Below are 14,936 nucleotides of genomic sequence, written 5' to 3'. Positions count from 1 at the left end.
CTGATAGCATGGGCAGCAGCCTTGGAAATCTTGTCGGTTAGGGCTGCAGCTAGTTACCAGGGAATTGAAAATCCCATTTTATGAACACCCAGCAGCGGTGCCAGGCAACAAGGACTAAGGCGGTCACGTCTTGGCCCCCTTTCTTTTTAACTTGCTGCTAAGGTCCTTCAATTTTTAGATAAATTAGATGCATACACCTCCTCTCACTGGCACAGGAGATCCTAATCTCCCCATACGGTGGAGCCTTGAACAACCTTAAAATGCCACTGAACCTATTAATGAGTCAGCCCCCAAAGCCCTTTATCAATTACAGGTAAACTAAGTCCATCTCTGTTGACATGTGGAAGGTGGTATTCCCATGGACATCACTAAATCATGATAGCCAACTGATTCAGCTACGTGGGAGCATATTTGACAGTTGACTCACCCCTCAAAAAGTCTGTCATAAGGCCAGGAACCTCTCACGAGATACCAAGGGAAAGCCCGCAGAGCCTGTTATTCACTCAACCAACAGTGGCCAGGTTTGCTGAGTGCCAAGGATGCAGAAGGGGCCTGGCCTAACGCACAGGAGAGGATTGGCCTGTGACTGGGGCCCCAAGGACAGCTCTGTGCTATATCTGGGACAGTATCTCTGGTGCCTAACAGGAGGCCTAACACTTAGTAGATGCTCAGTAAAATATCAGAAACGAATAATACAATATGAGGCCTTTGATAATAAAGATTTGGGAAATCAAAAGGAAGTGGTTAGTTCTGCTGGGGAATTAAAGACAGCTTCGTAGAAGAAGCCACAGACCAAGCTGGTTCTGGAAATGGAGGAGGCAGTGAGCAGGGAAGGGAGAAGAGCAGAAAAGCAGTCCAGAGAGAGGACAGTGAACAAGAGGGTGATGTGGCAAGAGGTCAGGCAGGCAGGAAGGCAGGACCGGGCAGATCTTGAACTACAGGAAGATCCAGGCCCTGCAGACTCTGCGCTCTGTTCAGAATCTACAGTCCATGTGACAAATTCTTAGACTCAGGAAACAAGTGCCTCTTTAGAAACATTACCTTCCTTTTGTCAGAGAGTGCAACCATGCTGTTTCCTTTCTCACCTTGACTGCCTGGAAGCTCCTGAAGCGCTGGATCCCTTACACTTTTTGGAATCTCTTATAACCCCCATGCAGGACCTTTCACCTAACAGATCCTGCATCAGTGCTCTGTTGTTGCTGTGCAATACAGCAATACAACGACAAACGTAGCATCTTGAAACAACACACGTTTATGAGCTTGCATTTTCTCCCCAGAAGTCTGGGCAAGGCTTAACGGTCTTCTGCTGGACTTGGGTCAGGGCTGGGCCTCTTCTGAGGCCCGACTGGGGCAGGATCTGCTTGCAAGCTTGCATGGTGGTCATTGGCAAGATTCAGGTCCTTGCAGGTTGTGGGGCAGAGGGCTCAGTTTCTCGCCTGTTTCAGCTGGTACCTCAGTGTCCCACCCTCTCTACTGTCCACAACACAGCTGCTTGCTTCTTCAAAGACAGTGAGGAGGAGGGATCAGAGAGAGATGGTCCTTGCAATGTCTTATTATATAATCAGATGCACATGATCACAGCCACCCCGGCACCTCTGCCTTATTCTATTGGTTAGAACAAGCCCCACCTCCCCTTGGCAAGCTGGTTTTAGAAAGGCATGATGACCAGGAGGAAGGATCATGGGACCACCTGGGTCTGCCCACCGCGGGTCCTCATCAGGTATTACCGGCTAGTTGTTTTTTATTATTTTATTTTTTTTAATTTTTAAAAAAGATTTTTAATTATTCATGAGAGACACAGAAAGAGAGAGGCAGAGACACAAGCAGAGGGAGAAGCAGGCTTCATGCAGTCCCAGTGTGGGACTCGATCTGGGACTCCAGGATCATGCCCTGGGCCGAAGGTAGGTGCTAAACCACTGAGCCACCCAGGGATCCCGTTTTTTATTCTTTTAAATATTTTATTCATTTATTCATGAGAGATGCAGAGGGAGAAGCAGGCTCTCTTTGGGGAGCCTGATGCAGGACTCGATCCCAGGACCCCAGGATCGGGACTTGAGCCGAAGGCAGACACACAACTGCTGTGCCACCTAGGTGCCCCAAACGACTAATTAAACTAGTCCTGTTAGCACTTTTAAGATATCACCATTACACAGACACACGTATTGTCTCCACAAGAAGGCAGTGGAGTAAGTTCTCTGCCTCCTATGAATGCTCTCCCTGCCTGCATAGCATATGCTTTGATGCTGGGCAAAAAAATAAATATGAAATGAAATGTCATGGGCAGCCTGGGTAGCTCAGCGGTTTAGCGCCGCCTTTAGCTCAGGACCTGATCCTGGAGACCCGGGATCCAGTTCCGCGTCTGGCTCCCTGCATGGAGCCTGCTTCTCCCTCTGCCTGTGTCTCTGCCTCTCTCTCTCTCTGTGTCTCTCATGAATAAATAAAATCTTAAAAAAAAAAAAAAAGAAATGTCATAGTTCATTTGAAATATGAAATAGGATTCGCATTACTGCTAGAAGGACCTGGAGTTTTCTACCATCAAGGTAATTACCGGTTTGTCATAAATTTCCTGATTAACATATGTAATTTAAAAAAGCCATATAACAATTTTAACAACCACAAAGTGGGAACTAGGTCAGACATCACTATTATGAATGTGGCCCTTCCCTAGAAAAATGTCTCATAACCCCCAACACCTGTGATTTTCCCTGACTTTGCGGATGAGCTACGTACATGGGTACTGTTTCCTGATTCTGCTACTGCAAAATTTGACCAGCACAGCATAAGAGCACGGGCTCTGAAACCAGGTGATCTGGGCTGGAGTCAAACTTCCACTTACTGTGTGACCTTGGACAAGTCCCTTACCCTTCAATAACGGTAGCAAATGTTTAGTATTTGCAATGTGCCAGGCTCTATATATTAAGCCCATAGAAATTCATTTAATTCCTATCACCACCCTGGGAAATAGACACAATCATTATATTCCGATTTTAGAGATGAGAGACCTGAGACAGAATAGTTAAGGCCTGGGATTAAGATTCTCAGCCTGGCCAAGAGCAGGGAGGGTGAAGGACAAATGGACAAGGAAAAGGTAGAGCATACGGAGTGCTAGTGCCAGCAGAATCTCCTACTAACCTGCTGCACCCACAGCCATCCCTGGCCAGGTAGGACTGGTGAGAACTGTGGTTAGACAACTTAGGCCTTGTTATCTAAGACCTTGCACAGGACTTGCACCCCTTTGCAAGGTGTAGTGAGAAGGAAGGAGAAGCCAGGATGTCACCATTTGGGGAACTGGATTGTGTTCCTGCTTCCAGCCACCCTTTCAGGGCAGTCAGGTTCCCTCACGACCGTTTAGGACACAAGCTAAGGCACCAGGGAAGGAGGAAAGGAGCGCACTCAAGGGCTGCAGCGACATCCCTCCCACCCCAGCGAGAGAGCCCTGGGCCTCCTGGATCTGGACGTTCCTTATCCCTCGGCCTCCTCCCACCTCTACCTCTTGATCTTTGGCCACGTGGGGCCGCCTCCGGTTGGGCCGCGGGGAGGGGCCAGCCAGGGCTTCCCAAACCCCCACGTGGCCAGGCACCCGCTTAACCCAGAACCCCTTCCTCCGCCCAGTCGGTCCCCTCGCCACCATGCCCCGGGCTGGAGGCCACCCGGAGCGTCTGCCTTGCGTGCTAGGGCGTAGCAAGCCTCGCTCCGAGGCAAACACGGTTCCCTCCGCTTTTCCCGCCAGCAGGGCCGAGTAACGGCCGAGGCTCCCCGGCGCGCAAGGCCCCGCCGCGCAGAGACCACACCGAACGGGGCGCAGCTGGACAGGATGGGGCTGCGGGCACAGTGCCCGCCCTCACCCCCAGGACACCCCCTTTCCGCCTCTCTCCCCTTCCTTCCTGAGGCTGGGGAGGGGGTTCGCGGCGCAGAGGAGCTCACTGCCGCGAGGGTGCCCGGCTTCCCGCGGGGGCTGCGTCCCGGGGCGGTTCCCGGCCTCCCACCGCCCCGCCTGCGCCCCTGCCCCGCGGGAGAAACGCGAGGCCCTTCTACAGCCGGAGGAGCGGCGGCCCGGCTCCGCGGACCCCGCCGCCATCCGACCTCGGCCCACAACGCGCACCCCCGGCAGGGCCACGGGGCGCCATCTGCGCTTCCCCAAGAGACGGGGCGCGCGGGCCGGGGGGTCAACTTAGCGCACAAATGTAGGGCTCGGGGGTCGCGGGTCTTGGCTTTGGGGACGGGGCGGGGGGACGGAGCGTTGCGGCCGGAGAGGGCTCGGCCTCCCGCTGGGGATCGCGGGGGTCCTGCCGAGGGCGCCGCTCCTCCATGCTCCAGTGGGGCCCTGGAAAAACCCCGCGCGCGGGGGAGAGGCGGGCCAGCTCGTAAGGACGGCGGGAACAAAGGCGGCCCGCGGCCGGATGCAGTCATGGAAAAACCCAACGGGGCGCCGGGGCGGGGGCGGCAGGGGAGAGGCGGCGCGCGCCCCGCAGCCCTGCCACCCCCGCGGCCGGCCCGGGCGGGGCTGCTCTCGGCCCCCGCCCCGGAGCGCTCCCGGCCGGCGGAGCGCGGAGGCCCGGCAAAACCGAGGCCGCTGGACCGGGAGGGGAGGCCCGCGCCTGGGGCCGGAGAACCCGGGGCCCCCACGCTCCGGATGCTTTCGGCCGCGAGGCGAGGGCAGGGTGGCCCGGGCTGGTACCCGCCTGGCACACGCAGCGGCGCACACGCCACCTGGCAGCTGCGGCACCCGGGGCGGCCGGCCCGTAGGGGGCGCACGGACCCCCGCGCGCAGGCCCGGACGCGTGTTCGGCGGCGCGCACGCTCCTCCTGCACACACAGGATCACTTACACGCACGTGCGCACTGACACGCGAGCTGCCCCTCGCTCCCGGGGCAGAGCGAGGGAAAGGGTCCGAGCGAGAGGGGCCCGAGTGGTTGTTGGTTAGGGCGCTCCCGGGGTGGAGCAGGAGCAGCTCAAGCCGGGGGCGGGGCCTGAGCAGAAGCGGCCGTTGGGCTCCCACCCCCGCCCCGCGCTGCAGGTGTGGGACTGGGCCACCTGGGCCGACGGCGTGCCCAGGTTCCGCCCGGGGCTGGAGTTTCCCGCCGGCGCGGGGTGCTTCCTGCCCTGGTCTCGTGAACCTGCCTGCAGACAGGGAGGCAGCACGGTGGGGGTGGGGGGATGGGTTTATGCATTAAAGGAAAGTGTTGGCTCGAGTTGGACCTAGTGACTCCTGAGGCCTTTTCCAGCTCTGACTTGTTATGAAGAAGGAACTGGACCCAGAGGCCATAAAAGGAGTTGGTGGGAGCCGAGAAGAAAGTCGTTGGCCCCAACCACAGCTCTTCTCGGTTCAAATGTCCCCTTGTTTATTTGCGCTGCCCCTTGCCGCAGGGTGCCAAGGGGCCAAGCCGAATCTGTGGGGTCTCTGGGGGTGGGGAAGGGATGTTGAATTTGAGGCTAGGATCAGGGGAGACCCCAGAATCTGTCAGAACGGGAGGCTGCTGTGTTGGGGGGCAGGTAGGGATCCCTGACGGCCAGAGAGCAATGAAACGGGAGACCGTGACTTCAGAAGTTTCGAGAAGGGGCCATTTTTCTGAGCTGGCTGTTGGAATTGTTGCTGGCACACAGCAGGGAATGCGGTAGAGAGGTTATGGCCACCACTCAATACAGGATCGACGGAAGCAGGGACACCAGCCACGTGACAGGGCCAGAGGAGCTGGCATCTACTCGTGGTCCCTTTGGGAATTGAGGTTGGATTCAGATGACCCAGCTCTGCCTCTCCCTAGCCTCCCGATTTGGGGGAATCTCATCTAGCATCTTTGGCCCTCAGCTCCCTCATCTGTAAAATGGGAACAAGAGCTCCTGCAGATTCAGGTCTCCTGAGTGTCGTGGGGGTTGAAAGTGTGTATAACAACGTGCATGGGACGCCTGGATGGCTCAGCGGTTGAGTGTCTGGCTTCGGCTCAGGGCATGATCCTGGGTCAACGGATCGAGTCCCGCATCAGGCTCCCTGCACGGAGCCTGCTTCTCCCTCTGCCTGTCTCTGCCTCTCTCTCTGTGTCTCTCGTGAATAAATAAAATCTTTAAAAAAAAAAAATAAAGGACAACGTGTATAAGTCCTCCTCCCATCTTGCCTTCCCTCCTTTTCCACTTCTCAGAGCCCCTGGTGCTTGCTCGCTAAGACTCCTTCCAAGTCCTAGTTTCTGGTGAGCAGGTGGGGTCGGGTGGGACGAAGGCTGGGGAGCAGCGCCCTCTAGTGGTCAATACCAGGAGGTCCAGTCAGTGCCTGAAGACAGGCCCAGCCTAACCGGGTTAGTGCCCCAGGGTACCTGGGAAGTTACAGCCTCCCCGAGGGCTGATCGCGGGGGCTACTACTCCGCGAGGCCTTCCTTTCGGATTCCCGACAGCGATCTCTCCTCTGGCCCCTGGCGGCCCAGCTTCTGCAGCTTTCACTGGCTTCTCTCCCTTCTGCCCCGGAGGAGTCTATGCACTTAGCATTCATACTCGGTTTTATAGCCCGCAAAAAACACTTTGACACACATTACTTGTCCCTGAGGTGTGCTGGCCCTGGGTGGTGAAGGCGCTAGGTGGACAGAGGATCGTGGTTTAGAAGGTGGCTCCGGCGCGGGGGACTGCTTGGGATCATGCCTCTTCCGTCCAGCTCCGTAACCAGGGCGACGTTCAAAACATTGAATAATCAGTAGGGCAGGCAGCGACCAATCAGAACAGGCCCTGTGTGGACGCCAGGTACCGCCAAATGCGTGTGTACCTGCTGAAGATTCTGGAATAACCCCAGCCTCACGGGGCCTCGATTTCTTCATCTGCAGTATTGGCAGGGAGGTTGTAACAGTGCGGTCGTGAAGACAGAATTAGTTAACTCATGGAAACGATTGAGAAACCAGTGTCTGACACATAGAAAGCACCAGATATTAGCTTTATTACTGGTCTGAGCTCTTCTCAGACTCAGTGACTCAGGGTGGCTGGCACTTTTAAGGGAGACTCCTCAAGTGAGCCCACTCTGTGCACCCGGCTTCACCTCCGGGCTCACCTCCCGCCTTCCCCACCTCCTTGTCTGGCCCTCCAGTTATTCTACTCTCTAGAATGGCTTCACAAACTTTACTGTGCATCCGAATTTCTGGAGGATCTTACTAAGCCACAAACTGATTCAGGAGGTCTGGGTGGGGCCTGGGATTCTAACTTTCCTATAAGCTCCCAGGTGGTACTGATGCGGGTCCGAGAGGCAAGACTCCAGAAGATCCGTGCAGATCCAAAAGTGTCAGCTAGTTGACTTGTAAATATTTACTGAGCACCTACTCGATGTAAGGCGGTGTGGGGATCCAAACATGTCGGAGGACTGGCCTCCACCCTCAAGCAGCAAAGAGGCTATTGCACAAACACCAGGTAGGAGCAATCAAGCCGAAGGGCAAACATGCGCCAAACAGCAGGTGGTACGTGCAGTGAATCCCTTCTCTGCCCAGTAGCTGGAGTGAGGCTTTAAACAGGTAATTGCCATAATTACCCTGCTTAAAACCACCCAATGAATTATTCTGGATTTTTCTGGATTCTTCTTCCAGGCCCTACCTCTTCTGGCCTTGCCTCTGGCCTCATCTCTCAGCACTCACTTTATTCTAAACTCACCATTTGTTCCTGTGAACCCAACATCCCAACTTCCTGAGAGCCTTTGAACTTGCTTGGGTTGATGATGCTTGTCCTTCAAACTGGTGAGTGCCTGGCCTCTTATTGCCTCCTCAGAGAGACCTTCCTCATCCCCAGAGGAAGTTTGATCTAAAGTAACTGCCTCCAGGGCACATGGGTGGCTCAGTGGTTGAGCCTCTGCCTTTGACTCACTCAGTATGTGATCCTGGGATCTTGGGATCGAGTCCCGCATCAGGCTCCCTGCAGGGAGCCTGCTTCTCCCTCTGCCTGTGTTTTTGCCTCTCTCTCCATGTAGCTCATAACTAAATAAACAAAATCTTTTTTGAAAATTTATTTTTATTATTTTTTAAAGATTTTATTTATTCATGAGTGACACACACACACACAGAGACAGAGACAGAGACAGAGATACAGGCAGAGGGAGAAGCAGGCTCCACGCAGGGACTCGATCCCGGGTCTCCAGGATCACACCCTGGGCTGCAGGCGGCACTAAACCACTGAGCCACCCGGGGTGCCCCCCAAATAAATAAAATCTTAAAAAAAAAGTCTGTCCCCAGATCAGATATTCTCTATTGTATCATTCTGTTGTTGTTTAGAACTTCTTTTTTTTTTTTTTTAAGATTTTATTTATTTATTCATGATAGTCACACAGAGAGAGACAGAGAGGCAGAGACACAGGCAGAGAGAGAAGCAGGCTCCATGCACCAGGAGCCTGACGTGGGATTCGATCCCGGGTCTCCAGGATCGCGCCCTGGGCCAAAGGCAGGCGCCAAACCGCTGCGCCACCCAGGGATCCCTGTTCAGTAGAACTTCTAAGTTGGAAGTTATCGCATTGTATTTTTGGTTGCTTTATGTCTGCTCCGTGAAGGCAGAGGTATTTGCCTGCCTTATTCTGCTTTACCCCCAGGCTTAGAACAGCATCTGATGCATAGTAGGTCTTAAGTGAAGATCTGTTGAGTGAAGAACAACCGGTCTAGGGCAATTAAAAAGGTGGGAAGGGCCCATAGATGCCTCAGGTGGGTAAGAGACTTCATAGGCTAGTGTACAGGAAGTCTAGCAGGGAGCTGTCCTGGGGTCACCTCTGTGGAAGGGTCGGGGAGGTGGCAGGAGCAGGAAGAAGGAGAAGTGGGGCTGCAGACTCCCAGGCAGGGGAGGTCTTTTACCATTGTCCCCATTGATCCTAGGGTGAAGATGAACCCAATGGGCTGAGGCAGAGATTCCTTCCCCTGATTCCCCGAGGGCGAAGTGAGATGTACCCTGGGTGTGACATAGACCTTAAGAGGCTGTAAACACGCCCTTGACTTTTGTTCTTCTATGTTGTTTTAATGTTGATTAGTGCCAAACCCTCATCAATCAGCTGCTACATTTCACATTTCACCATCTTACAGAGATGCCTCATATATTTTTTCAAGAGCAAGTGTTCTTCAGCTGAAAATAGAGAACCAAACATCTGGCATTTGCATAAATAAACATTTCTGGAAGTAGTCTATGATTTGGTCCTTTGATGGGAAGGTATTGGACACATTCTCTCCATGTGATATCTGCTGGGCCTGAGGACCCCTAGCTCAGTTTATGAGGAATGGGTGGTTAAGAAAGTGCCCCCCAGGGGATCCCTGGGTGGCGCAGCGGTTTGGCGCCTGCCTTTGGCCCAGGGCGTGATCCTGGAGACCCGGGATCGAATCCCACATCGGGCTCCCGGTGCATGGAGCCTGCTTCTCCCTCTGCCTGTGTCTCTGCCTCTCTCTCTCTCCCTGTGTGCCTATCATAAATAAATAAAAAAAAAATTTAAAAAAAATTATAAAAAAAAGAAAGTGCCCCCCAAAGTGGTTGGCCACAGCATGGGGAGAAGCTAACAGATGGACCCTGACAGAGGGAACGAGTGGACTCTGCAGGAAGACGCCTTGCTGGGTGTCTAGGGCTTGCCAGTTGGGTGGGGCGGGTTTGGGAGTGTACAACCCATGCAGTCACTCGAGGCCCCAGAGCTTGTTTCAATGCTCTATTGTCACCATCTTGACATTCCCTTTTTTTTTTTTTAAGTTTATTTATTTAGGGGCGCCTGGGTGGCTCAGTCAGTTAAGCATCCCAGGGTCCTGAGATCCAGCCCCTCATCAGGCTTCCTGCTTAGCGGGGAGCCTGCTTCTCCCTCTCTCTCTGCCTGCCACTCCCCCTGCTTGTGTTCTCTTCCTCTCTCTGTCAAATAAATAAATAAAATAAAATAAGTTTATTTATTTATTTTTAAGTACTGTCTACACCCAACATGGGGCTAGAACTCCTGACCCCGAGATCAAGAGTTGCATGCTTTTCCAACTGAGTCAGCTAGATGCCCCCCACCCCTATCTTGACATTAATACTTTTTGAACAAGGGACCTTGCATTTTCATTTTGCCCTAGGCCCCACAAATTATGTAGCTGGTTCTGAGCACCAGCTCTGGTTCCTAGGCCCGGGGCCCGTTCCCAAGGAATCCTCTGGGGGAGTCTGGCGGATCTGGGTAGGAGGTGCGCCTGGCTGCATCCTAGAACAGGTCCTGTCTGTGAAACTAGGAATGGAGCCTGCTTCACCCAGAGGAGAGGAGAGGACGAGGGCTTCAGGCTTTTCTCAAGTGAGGATCAGGCTGTGGAAATTCACTGCCTGGGAAAGATAGTCCAGAGGCTGCTCTCTCAGAGATACCGGATGTTTCTGGTCCTCAGAGCCCCTGGTCGGCAGACTGTTGACAAGAGATGTGAAGGTTTATAGGGACGGGGCAGATGCCTCCCTTGGGTGGGACAGGCGAGCGGCCGGGGCTCCTGGGCAAACAGCGGGTCTGGACATTGATGCATTCCAGTTCTCTGAGACCTGGACCCAGATATCCAGGTCCCTGGATCCAGCCTGGTCTGGCCCATTGTGCCAGGGGAGGTGGTGGTGGCTCCCTGGAGACAGACTGCAGGAGGCTTGATGTTATCCTCTTGTACCAGGTGCCATTAGTGGGAAGGGCCTGAGAGGCCTGGCTAGCCTGCATTGCCTGTCTTGAGAGCCCGTTACAGCCCCCTGTGGCCCTAGGGGCCCTCCTGGCAACCTGAGGCCAGCTCTCAGGCCCACATTTGGGTCACTGCTTTGTTTTTGCGCACCTGATGGTCTTTCTGCTCCTGCTGTGTCTTGTTCCTCACCTTCTTCCACTCCAGATTTGAACCTTATCCTCTCTCCTCTATGGCTGATGTCACCTGCCTCAGTGTCCGCACATACGCGTCACTTTCACCCTCTTGCAGTTCGTCCTTAGTGGGCAGGACTGGGGCCCGTTTCCTACATCGTCCCTCGGTCATTTTTGAACAAGGGGACCTCTCATTTCTGCATTGTGCTCCCCGCCCCTCCGATTATGGAGCCCATCTGCTGATGCGCTCTCCAGGGCACGGAGGACAGGTAGGGAGGCGCTGGAGATCGGAGCGCCACGTGGGGTTGCGAGCGCCCGGGAGTGCTGTGCTGAGCGCCTACTGTGTGCAGCGGGGTTGGGGGCGGGGGGGCCGGGCCGCTGCACACAGAAGCCCCTTTCTTCCCCCAGTTTACCCAGGAGGGCGTTTATAAGTAGGACAAAGCCCGCCGGTGCAGGGCCTCCCCCTCGGGCGTGGGGAGAGAGCCGGGGCGGCAGGGAGCGGAGGAGGGGCGTCCTCCCGTGGGGCGCAGACGCCGCCCCGCCCGGGTCGCCGGCCTCCGGGAGCTGAAAGGGCCTCTGTGTTCTGTCCCCCGCCTGCCCGCGGGCCAGCGGCGCATTTCCTCGGCTGCGCCAGACCCCGGAGGCTCCGCAGCCCCTCTGGGGACAGACACAAATAGTTCCCGGCCCAGCTGCCCGGCCAGTTACCTTGGGAACCAAACTCAATCGCCTGACGTCACCGGCCGTTGCGCAGCAACCGGGCCAGGCTCCCCCTCCCGCGGCCCCCGCCCGGCGCGGAGGTCTCGGTCGCCGGGGACACGGCGGGGCGGGGCGGGGCGGGGCTCGCGGTCCTCGCGGTCCTCGCGGTCCCCGCCGTCCTCGCCGCCCCCCGCCCGCCCGGCCGCGCCCCGGCGCCCCCCGCGCGGCCCGGGGGACCCTCGGCAGCCGCCCTTGTCCCCCAGAGCGAGGCCTTGGTGCGCCCCCGGCTGCCTGCCCCCGGTTTCGGGCCAGCGGCGTTTCTGAGGCCGCGCGACCTGGGCGCCTGCTCTGGCCCCGGGCAGCAGGTGGCAGGACCGGGCGGTTTCCCTCCCCGCCACTCGGTCGCCCAGGAAATCTGTCGCTTGGCCACCTGCCGGGGGGGGGGGGAGGGGCGGGGACACCGGCCCGGCTCGCGCCACTCGGCTCCGTCCCTGGCTCGTCCCTGGCTCGTCCCGGGTTCGCTCTTCCGGACCCCGGCGTCCGCGCCGTGACACCCGCCTCCTGGCCCCGGCTGCGGCCGACCAGGCCACCCCTGGGTGAGGGCCGGGGGGGTGGGGGGGCACCTGAGCACCTCGCTTGAGTTTCTGGCCTGGGCCTTGTTCTTAGGCTGCTCTGGCCCCCTCCCATCTCTGTTCCACGCCGTAGCCGGGCATTACGCGCTGAATCCCAAAGCCCAGAACCATCCAGGGGCCAGCGATTATGATCTGTCCCTGAGTTGGGGACAGGTGAGGCTAGGTAGGGAGAGATGGATGGGGGGCTACCGGATGAGGCTCAGGGAATCCCTCAAATGCTGAGGGAACCAGAGATAAGGGAACAAAGCAGGTCACCCTGCCCTAGCTGTATTGGGGGGACGTGTCTTTTTTTTTTTTTTTTTTTTTTTTTTATGACAGCCACCTGTGACCAACAAAGACTAATCAGACCCTAAAAAGAAGGAAGCCATTAAGGATGTTATCACCAGTCCTTCCTCAAAGCAAGACGTCACAAGAATGCTAAGGCCACCAGCTCCCTGGTCAGTTCTAAATAAAACAGTCAGTGGAGGCCCTGGCAACCCTTTCCGGAGCCCGCTCACTCCTGAGAACTTCTTCTGTATCCTTGCTTAATAAACTTCTGTCGCTTTACTCACTCCCCTTTGTCCTCGAGATTCATTCTTTGGCTCTGAGAGACAAGAACCTCTCTCTCCCGCCTCACCACCATGCCCTCCCCTCATCTGCCTCAACTTACCCATCTTTGGCCAGGGGTCCTCCTCCTGCTAACTTCCTCTCCTTGCTAGAGGACCTTGCTTATCTTGTTCAGTTTCAGTATGGTGGAGGCCATCTGTGGGAGGTGTTTTTCCTCACCAGAAACTATATTTTGACAAGTACTAATAAAATGCAGGTGGTCAGAGGCAAAACCAGGTGTTTTAAGTGAATCCTATTTCCTCATTGGTTGATATTTAAAATTCAGAGTTGCAAAGGAGCATTTTTTAATTCATGGAGTTGGAGTACAGTTGAGAATGCCTCAGATCTTTCTGAAGCATGTGGTCAAAGGAAACTTCTGGGAAAGGTAGTTTTTATCTGAAGACCCCCATTCAGTTAGTTGCAGGGGTGGGGGGAGAGGTTGGAGCAGTACCGTCTACAGTGAGGACAAAGGAAAGCCAAGAGGGGACAGACAGGCTTCCTTAACTCCTTCTCCTCTCTGGGAGGGACACAGCGTCTGCTTCTCCCTCTGTCTCTGTCCCTTTCTTGTGCTCTCTCTCTCTCAAATAAACAAATAAACAAACAAACAAACAAAATCTTTTGTCTCTGCCTCGCCCCTGCCTACTTCCTGGCACAGAATTTCTAAAGCTCTTGGAATTCCCTAAGCAGTGAGAGGGATGTGAGGAGCATATTTTGTTATCCATACTATGCCCCTTTCAAAGATACCTGAGTTTATGCGAATTGACTCTTGGAGATGGGGGCGGCTGGTCACCAAGGAGCCAATCCTGGAATTAGAGAGGTAAAACCCTCAGCACCCCCTCTCCCATCTCTGGGAAGAAAAGAGGGGCTGGGGATTGGGCCAATGATTTAATCGGCTGTGCCTATATAATGGAATTTCTTTCTTTCTTTCTTTTTTTTAGAGATTTTATTTATTCATGAGAGACACAGAGACACAGGCAGAGGGAGAAGCAGGCTCCCTGCAGGGAGCCCCACGAGGGACTCGATCCCAGGTCTCCAGGATCACGCCCTGGGCTGAAGGCGGCGCTAAACCACTGAGCCACCAGGGCTGCCCTATATAACGGAATTTCCATAAAAACCTTAAACAGGAGAGTTTGAAGAGTTTCTGTGTTGGTGAAGGCTCCCACGAGTGGGATGGCGGTACACCGCAACTCCTGGCAGACAGAAACTCCTGTGCTGGAGACCCTTCTGGACCTTGCCCTGTGTACCTCTTCATCCGGTTGTTCATTGTATCGTCTATGATATCCTTTATAATAAACCAGGGATAGTGTTTTCCTGAGTTCTGCGAGTTATTGTAGCCCATCATCCAACCAGAGGAGGGAGTCGTGGGAATCCCTGACTTGGTAGCCAGGTCAGAGAGAAGAGCGGGTACCTAGGGACCCGATACTTGCAAGTGGCACCTGAAGTGGGGCAATCTGGTGGGACTCACCCCTTAACCTGTAGGGTTTGTGTTAGCCCAAATGACCGCCAGAACTGAATAGTAGGACACCCAGGTGGGAGTCTGCAGAGAATTGGAGAACTGCTTGGTGTGGAAAACCCACACATTTGGTGTCAGAAGTGTTGTGGGTGGAGAAAATTTTCTTTGAACCCCCCTTTCTCTCACGAGGGCCTCCCAAATCTCCAAGCCAACGTCCCCGCGGCGGGGCCTCGGCCTTCTCTCCAGCAGAGGGCGCACCCTCCACTCTTAGGGGCTGGACGCTCAAGATCCTGGCAGCCTCGGAACTGGGGCTTCCTTTTAGCCCGGAGAGCATCCAGCCTCCCATTTAAATATGTAAAGACTTTAGTTTACTTTTACACTTTGTTACATCCCCCTGGGGGGACTGCCCTTAGCTGTGGTCACTTTCTTTTGGAGACGCTCTTTCCTGAAGAGAATCCAGGCCTTGTCCAGACAAACCTATAAACTTGACCACAATCACATGGTGACTTTAACCAATTAGCCAAGTGGCTGTAGACGAAACCATTAACATTGTTTTGTAAGGACAAAACAAAAACACTGACAAACATTTAGCCTTTTTTTTTTTCTTTTTACCATTCTCAAGATGGCATCAAATTTCTAACTTTTCTCACAACAAAGGTTCTATTTAAAAACATCTTTGAAGGGGCGCCTGCATGGCTCACTTGGTTGAGCATCTGCCTTCTGCTCAGGCCATGGTCCCAGGATCCTGGGACTGAGTCCCACATGGAGGTCTCTGCTCAGCGGGGAGCTTGCTTCTTCCTCTCCCTCTGCTGCT

The 14,936-nt window shown here is 54.9% G+C and overlaps 2 long non-coding RNA genes across 7 annotated transcripts; both read left to right on the top strand.

Moving 5' to 3' along the window:
- Window positions 1–6,759: 6,759 nt before the first annotated feature.
- On the top strand, window positions 6,760–13,984 carry LOC112669891 (uncharacterized). The gene is made up of 3 exons (XR_004816921.2): window positions 6,760–7,377; window positions 7,551–7,697; window positions 13,608–13,984. It is a non-coding gene; the product is annotated as an uncharacterized LOC112669891 (long non-coding RNA).
- LOC112669889 (uncharacterized) lies at window positions 11,599–12,635 on the top strand. Of its 6 annotated transcripts, none has more exons than XR_003142634.3 (3): window positions 11,599–11,727; window positions 12,119–12,247; window positions 12,403–12,635. It is a non-coding gene; the product is annotated as an uncharacterized LOC112669889 (long non-coding RNA). The 6 variants fall into 6 exon arrangements; XR_003142633.3 differs by lacking the exon at window positions 11,599–11,727 and adding an exon at window positions 11,734–11,817; XR_003142635.3 differs by lacking the exon at window positions 11,599–11,727 and adding an exon at window positions 11,873–12,048 and having other exon boundaries at window positions 12,158–12,247.
- Window positions 13,985–14,936: the final 952 nt, after the last annotated feature.

This window comes from Canis lupus, chromosome 25 (genome assembly GCF_003254725.2).
Source record: "Canis lupus dingo isolate Sandy chromosome 25, ASM325472v2, whole genome shotgun sequence".
Classification (NCBI taxonomy): Eukaryota; Metazoa; Chordata; class Mammalia; order Carnivora; family Canidae; genus Canis; species Canis lupus.
This window is presented reverse-complemented; position numbering and strand designations above follow the sequence as displayed.